The 8,358-nt window shown below is 46.1% G+C and overlaps 1 non-coding gene across 1 annotated transcript; it reads left to right on the top strand.

The window, feature by feature from the left end:
* The first annotated feature begins 396 nt into the window (after positions 1–396).
* LOC115031182 lies at positions 397–544 on the top strand. The gene has a single exon (XR_003836802.1). It is a non-coding gene; the product is annotated as a small nucleolar RNA SNORA57 (small nucleolar RNA).
* The last annotated feature ends 7,814 nt before the right edge of the window (positions 545–8,358 follow it).

Raw genomic sequence — 8,358 nt, 5'->3', positions numbered from 1 at the left:
CCTTTTTTTTTTTTATATCCATAGGATGCCTTCTAGCCAGTTATATTAAAAATAGTTGTGTGTGGGTTTCCTCCTGTCCTTAGTCAGGGCATTGAGATTGATTTTTTTGTTTTGTTTTGCAATTTTGAGTTGTAAGAAGATCTGGTTTAAGTGAGGCCCGGCGGCTACAGATTGGCGCATTGCTCCTTGGCAGAGCCTGCGCTTTCGAAACTGGTTCTTGGGGTTTTCCTTCAGGGAGGCGCATAAGCAAGGTCCACACAGTTTCTGCTTTCAGACATCCCTACCAAGAGTATTAGAAGACACAAAAAAGCTTTTTCAAGGGTGGTTTTCAAGTAAGTCTTGATTTTGTCTTTATATGCGAGGGAACTACTGGGAACTGGGCCTGACCTTGTAGATCCTACTTTTCTTGGCGGGGACCGGGCGTGCGGTCCCGCTCCCTGTAATGTACGGAGGTAGAAGAAAGGGCTCTGGCCCTCTTGGCGCTATGTCTTCGGTGCTTGCGGCCTTCTGTTCGCGGGTTCTATCCTCAGACGCCGGAACACTTAAAAGAAGAAGAAGAAGAAGAAGAAGAAGAAGAAGAAGAAGAAGAAGAAGAAGAAGAAGAAGAAGAAGAAGAAGAAGAAGAAGACACAAAGAAATAGGCCTGTCACTTTGTTTCAAATCATTCAGCTTCTAAGATAAGCAGACCTTTCTCAAGCATAAAAAGAGGTCCTGAATGATGCATGAAATCCTTTCACACATTAAAAACGAAGGGATGGAGGGAATGTTGAACAAAATGACTCATTTATTTGTAGCACATAAATAGAATTTCCTTTGAGGAAACACTCACAACACACACACACAATATACACACACACACACAACACACACACACAATACACACACACACACAGAATGCAAGTGCTTTCTTTAAAAATCATTATTCATGGAAGGTGTGGTGGTGCAAGCTTGTAATCCCAGCACTTGAGGAAAAGGCTGAAGGATTGATTGATCACCAGCCCGAGTTCAAGGCCAGCTGGAGACATAGCAAGACCCTGTCTCAAAACTTACAAACCAACCAGCCAATGAGCAAAATATATTTGTTTGGGGGACGGAGATATGCCTCAGTGGTTAAGAGCGCTGGTTTTCTTCCAGGTGTGGAAAGCTTTTGGGGCTACTTCTAGAAATTTGGCAGGAATTTAACACTGGGCTAGGACTCAGAAGTAGGCTCAAGGTGAATACAGCTAAGGAAACTGTTCTTTGTATCCTGATGAGGAGGTCTTTTTAAGACCCTGAATACAGTAATCATGGGACCTTTGTTTATGCTTTGTTTGTTCCTTAATTACTCTGTTTAATTACTCTCAGGACTGACTATTTGCCTGTATTTAGAATGGTATAAAAGCAGACTAGAAAACAATTACAGGCTTCAACCTCAGCACTGGATGGAGTCCTGTTATAGTGTTGTCTAGCTGTCTTTTTATTTTCAGTCCTCACTCCCTCCCTTGAGACCCGGTTGACTGACTGAGCTGGCTTGGTTATCAAGGGAGCCAGATTTGATTCCCAGCACCCATACATTGATTTGCAAACATCTGTAACTCTAGTTCCAGGAGATTTAACACCCTCTTCTGGCTACCAAGGGCAACAAGCACATACATGGTGAACGCTTACTGTGCACAGACATGTATGCAGACAAAACGTCAATACACATAAAATAAAAAGTAAAATATTTCATTTGTTGTTGTATTGTCATAATACCCATTTTATTATTCTATATTTAACAGAAAATGTGTCTTAGTCCCCCCTGCTATGCAATATTACCATAGACTAAGTAGTTTAAACTAAAATGAACATTTAAACTTAAATGAGCATTTCTCTTTTCCTTTAACTTTTATTGATTCTTTGTGAGCTTCATGTCATGTACCCCAGTCCCACTCTTCTCTTCCCCTTTTATCTGCCCTCCACTCTTGTAACACCCCCAATAAAAAATAAAATATAAAACATGAACTAGCAAAATAAACAGAACAGAGCATAGTGTGCCCTGCAGATATTCCCCTGTCCACACATCTTGATCGCTTGCAAATGTTCATTGCAATGAGTCAGTGATCTGGGTCAAGATCTCTGATTGCTGTGACACCATCAATATTGGAACTTTACCGTGTCTCTTCCCGGTTATCCTGTTTTTGCCCTGTGTCATGGAGATCCTGCGATTGGATCAGCAGGATTGGCCCTTTCACATGCCCCAACAGTTCACAGATGTTGAAGATTTTGGGGTAGGCCAACTCAGCCCCATGGATCTGGGTTTGGGTGACATGTGAGCTGGCCAGCCCACCTACCCACAGCTCCCCTGACTCTAATGCTTTGATTCAATCAGGTATCTGTATGCCCAGATGCTGAAGGTCCTTGCCCCCATTTGGTTTTTGATCAGTCAATCAATATTCCCATGGACAATGGCTGGGAATGGGGCAGGACACTCAAGAGTTGCGTGGGCAAGGACTCAGAGGAAAGACAGAGAATCACCATGTTGGGGTAGAAGGATGGGCCAGCTCTGCAACTCTCACATTTACAATCTCCTGGCTGGGGCCCACTCCATCAGGGCCAGATCTACTCTGCTGCCCAGGTGTGGTGCAGGGCCTGCTGTCCTCCTCTCAGGACTCTGGGGCCAGATGGCAGGGGCAAGGGAGGGCAAGGGCATCGGCTCAATGGCCAGGCCTCCACAGCAGACAAGGCTGGGTCAGCTTTCCCACATCACACCACCCCCCCAGCAGGCTTGCCCACACCCTTTTACCCCAGGGCCAGCTCTGCTGTGCTCCTTGGGCGAGCAGCAGAGACACTCTCACGATCACCCAGAGCTGCCTCTGGGAGTGGTGGGGCTAGCTCTTCAGAGTGCCACAGCCAGTGAGGGCCAGGGCCAGTTCTGTACTGCCCCTGGAACTCCAAGTGGTCCCTGGTAGCTGCCCAGACCAGGGACATCCCCATGATCTCTAGTGGTAACATGAGCTATGGACATAAACACAGACTCCTACCCACAGACCCAGACATGGTCCCCTATGACAGCACAGACTGGGATTTTTACCGTGGCCTCAGATGGCAGGGCTGGCTACTCACAACAGACTGCTCCTCTCTATTCTTGTATCTTCAGTTCTATCTCTTCTTAATGCTCCAACTGCTCCACTTCTTTCTCTCCTATCTATCTACTACATACTTGCAGATTGTAGCAGGCCACGTGGCCAACGGGACTCTGGGTGATTTCCTCTGACTGTGCTGGGAGGTGGCCTCTAGGTGTTTACAGCCTGCCTGTGTGAGTGGGGAGCAGGCAGGTCTATAGATTTCACCCCCTCCCAGATGGCTTTTGTGTGGTTGTAGATGGGGCTCTGTGTGTCTATGGCCTGGAAGCAGTGGAGGGCAAGTGTGTGGGCAACTTTCTCTGCCCATACCGTGTGTCATGGTGCTCAGCAGGTCTCTGTCTGACTTCTTCCTCCTGTAGTCTGCTAAATGCAAGCCTTTCTTTCTCCTTCCTTCCTTCCTTCCTTCCTTCCTTCCTTCCTTCCTTCCTTCCTCCCTCTCTCTCTCTGTGCCTTAGTTAGAGTTTTACTGCTGTGCACAGACAGCATGACCAAGGCAACTCTTGTAAGGACAACATTTAATTGGGGTTGGCTTACAGGTTCAGAGGTTCAGTCCATTATCATTAAGGTGGGAGCATGGCAGTGTCCAGGCAGTCATGGTGCAGGAGGAACTTCTACGTCTTCATCTGAAGGCTGCTAGGAGAAGACTGGCTTCCAGGCAGCTAGGATGAGTGTCTTAAAGCCCACACCCACAGTGACACACCTACTCCAACAAGGTCACACCCACTCCAACAAGGCCACACCTACTTCAACAGGGCCACACCTTCTAATAGTGTTATTCCCTGGGCCGAGCATATACAACTCCCCCTCCTTTCTCTCAGTTTTTGAGATAGGTTCTCTCTACTACATCTCCCTGGCTGTCCTGAAACTCATTATATAAACCAGGCTGGCTCCCAAACTCACAGAGATCCACCTGCCTCTGCCCCACAAGTGCAGGGCTTTCAGACACGTGTCATCACACCTGGGTCCATTTTCTTTTTAAAAATACGTTCTAAATTGAAATAAAATTACATCACTTTCCTATCTCCCTTTTCCCCCCTCCAGCACCTCCTAGTTATCCTCCTCATGACCCCCCCAGTCTTAGGTTCATAGCCTCTTAATCTTTATTATTATATACATACTTGTTAAATATCTACACATGTGTGTATGCACAAATAAACATACAAATACAACCTGCTGAGTCTGGTTTTCTTGTTTATGTGTATACAATGTCGAGGTTGACCGACCACTCTTTATAGAACATAGATCATAGGACCAATAAAGTGGCTCACCGTTGGGTGAGGCTAATTTTTCTTCTCCTAGTAGTCACTAGGGAAAGGTCTAAAAACCTTAAAAGTGGAAAAATTTCGATTTCCCAGGAAGCAAACTGCACTCCTCAGAGAAAGCCTGTGATGACCCTGAGCTAGGGAGTTGAAGCCCAGAGCTGACTCAGTTCCTGAAACTCAAGGCCTCACCAAAAAGAATAGAATTAACATAGCAACCAATTAAAATTGGTCTAATGTCACTGCTTTGCCCTACCAATCATATTAGAGGATACCTAACCTTTCTAAAAAATCCCCTTAACCTTGCATAAAAGGGGGCCTGCGAGCCCCTCTGATGGTCTCCATTTTGGAGAATGGTTGACCCCTGCATACTGGTAATTTCTGCAGAATAAACACTCTTTGCCTTTGCATGCTATTTGAGTCTGGGGTCTCCCTTCAGTGATTCTCAGACCCTAACAACTAGCTGTCTGTAGCTCTTTGTCTAGGGCTGGGACCCAACAAGTTTTCCCTCTCTCCATGTTAACATGTCCATTGCCACTGCCATTAGGATTGTAAGAGCCAGAATCCCAGGAAGTCAGCTGTAAGTCAATCTGTCCTAGAAATAAGCTGCATAAACCCCTATAAGGGGCTAGAGGTTGAGAGTCCAAGATCAGCAAGTCAGCCTGCTAAGTCCAGAAGCACCGCACAGAGACCATTACTCACATATGCAGTTGGCAAGAGTGTTTTTATTTCACAAAAGCAGGAAGCCTGCATGCAAGGCTGTGCCACTTACACAGATGGCAACATGACCCCAGACAAAGGTGCACAGACCTTTTTATAGGGAACTAGGGGAATTTTAGCTAGGGTTAGGTCATTGAAACCTTCATTGGTGGGTTCCAGGAATGTTACATGGGTCAGTTTCTGATTTGCTGTGTCCAGGTGGCCAGTAGACTGATTTCATTCCTGTGTCATGAACTTTTAACCACAGGATGAGATACCCAGACTATATAAGGCTGCCCAGCACAGATGGCCTATCCTGAGATACAATACTTCCCTGTCCTTGTGGGTATCTCCAGGCTGTTCTTTGGATGATTTTATGGCCTTGTTCCTAGAATTTACGATCTGTTCCTGGAGCTGTCGACTATGGCCTAGTTTATGGGACTGGTAACTTGGGGAAGGAGAGTATGGTCAGTTCCTGAAATGGATGACTTTCTTTTTGAAGTCAGGCCTGAGCCTAAAATGGAGTTTATGTCATCCTCTCAAGCCAATCTGGTAAGGGTTCACATTCTGGACTATAGATAGCTATCTTCTTGTATCCACACAAAAACACAGGGGAAACTAGCTCTCTTCTATCTCTTCTCTTTAAAGGGGGGGGGTACATTTATTTATTATTATGTGTGTATGCACATGACACAGCTCATTGGGGGAGTCAGTTCTTTTTCCGCCATCTGGGTCCTGGACATTAAACCCAGGTTGTTAGGCTTGCCCCTGTCCTTTAAGGGACACTAGTCCTTGTATAAAGATTGCATTTTTGTTGCCGGGCATGGTGGTGCACGCCTTTAATCCCAGCACTCGGGAGGCAGAGGCAGGCGGATTTCTGAGTTCAAGGCCAGCCTGGTCTACAAAGTGAGTTCCAGGACAGCCAGGGCTACACAGAGAAACCCTATCTCGAAAAAAAAAAAAAGATTGCATTCTAATGACCTCATCCAAATATAACTACTCCCAAAGATCTCATCTCTGATTACCATTGAAGGGGGACCATATACTTTGGGGTTCTCCCCTCTGGACCCAGAATCAAGCACAGACCACACCCAAACACCAATTTCCAAGCACAAACCAAATGCAAAGAGATTCTTTATTAAGCAAAGAAACGAGGTGACTGAATTTGAATCTGGCAGGAACCGCATTAAATAGCTTAGCAAGTATTAATTTTAAGAGGGAAAACGGTGAGGTTTGTGTTAGAATGAGCTAGGATGTATTAGTAAGTTCTGATTGGCTATTTGAATTAGGGTAGCCACAATAATGAATTTTGATTGCTGGACCTTGATGTTTTGATATTTGGACCTTGGTGAGCAATCTCAGGAAGGAGTCAGTGATCAGATAAGGGACTGGACCTTGGTGTTGCGCTTTAGGAACATAATCTAATGGCTTAGCCAGCGGGGAAGGGTAAAAGGCAAAGCCTGTTTGCGCATACCATGCTTGCCTTCCTTGGGCCTGCTTGCCAGGGTCTGCTAGGGCCCATTAGTCATCTCAGTGGGAACAAGAACTTCGACTCATGGATTTTAGTGGGAACACAGACATCCAGTCCATAGAGCAATCACACAACTGATACATTTTACAGTTCCCCATTATACTTTTTTCTTTCCGTTCTTACAATATAGTCATCCAATAATGAAGCTAATAAAGACTGAACATTGTTAATCTCCAAGCACTAAGTCCCAAATGCCCTACGATCTGAAAGTTTTTAAGTATCAGCGTGTCACCACAAATGAAAAGTTCCCATCTGACACCAGGTGACAAGTCATAGTCAAAACACAGGATAACTAAAAAGTCATTGGGATGGTTAGTTAACCGTACCAACTTGACTAGGTGGAGAGTTAGGGGATTAGTGAAGCATCCATCCATCCAGAAACATTGTTTCTACAGCTCATTAGGACCTAATGGCTCCAATCTAATCAATGCATCAAATCTCTTGATTGATTCAGAGTGGAGCGGGATTATTGGAGGTGGTGGAAGGAGGGAGCAAGGCCTTGTTGGAGGAAGTAGGTTACAGGGGACATGACCTTGAGAGTGTGATTAGCCTCTTTCTGTCTTCTCCCTCTGCTTCCGGTCTGTCAGGATGTTCCTTTCAAAGCCTTTGTCCTTGTTTGAGTTATTTCCACCAAGCAAGCATGAGAATTTCAAAAACAATACCTACCTATTGGTAACATTGGTCTCAGCGTGGCCGACATTCCTGAAAGGAACGGCTCAGCGAGGAGTTTCAGGGGTTTCACTCTTGACAGCGGTGGGGTGGGCAGGCAGGGTGGATGGGGCAGAACAGACCAGTCCATCCCACGGCCAGGAAGCACCGAGGAAGAGGAGCTCAGGGCGAGGTGCTGCTTCTAGGGGTGTTCTAGGGGGTCTGTCTGTCCAGTTAAACTGCTAAAGTTCTCACAGCTTCTCAAAAGAGCCCCCAGCAGACTGTTCCTGCCAGGTCGTGGCGCCACTGCTGTTACCCCAACACTACCGAACTGGACTGCTGATATAGCCATTAAATGTTTGTGAGTGGACGGAATTGCCACTGCTGACCTGAGGAATTTGCTCCAAAGAACCATTTCTAAATTCTGAACGTGAGATAATTGGAGTTACCTGTACAGGAGATTGTGTGACGGTCATTCCTGCGTAGCTCAAAGGCAGCGGAATCACTGAGCGCCCACCTCTGCACGAGTAGTGAGACGTGGACGCTTGAGCCCGGAGGTTCTCTGGACACCTTGCAGGCAGATCTGAGGCAGGAGAATTTCCCTCCTCACAAGTTTGTACTGCTTATGTAACTGTGAGGAGAGGGCGAGCGGCCTTGTGAATCAGGGCCTGTGAGTTATTTACTTCTTGAGCCCCCCCTTTTTTTTTTAAAGACAGAGTCTTACTGTGTAGCCCTGGCTACCCTGAAACTCACTATGTTAACCCCTTGAACTGGAAGTGATCCACCTGCCTCTGGGTGCTGGAATTAAAGACATGCCACAGCAATAGTCACGTGTCCTCAGGAGCTCCAGTGGTGGTTAGGAGTCCCTGAAATTCACCATCATTTCCAAGAGAAAGTTTCTTTGTAGCTGATGGCAGTTGTGCTCTGTGGCCTTTTGCACAGATGCTCAGAAGATAATCTGACAAACACATTGTCTTAGTCAGGGTTCCTATTCCTGCACAAACATCATGACCAAGATGCAAGTTGGGGAGGAAAGGGTTTATTCGGCTTACACTTCCATGCTGCTGTTCATCACCAAAGGAAGTCAGGACTGGAACTCAAACAGGTCAGGGAGCAG

The sequence above is a fragment of the Mus caroli genome, chromosome 5 (assembly GCF_900094665.2).
Source record: "Mus caroli chromosome 5, CAROLI_EIJ_v1.1, whole genome shotgun sequence".
Lineage (NCBI taxonomy): Eukaryota > Metazoa > Chordata > Mammalia > Rodentia > Muridae > Mus > Mus caroli.
This window is presented reverse-complemented; position numbering and strand designations above follow the sequence as displayed.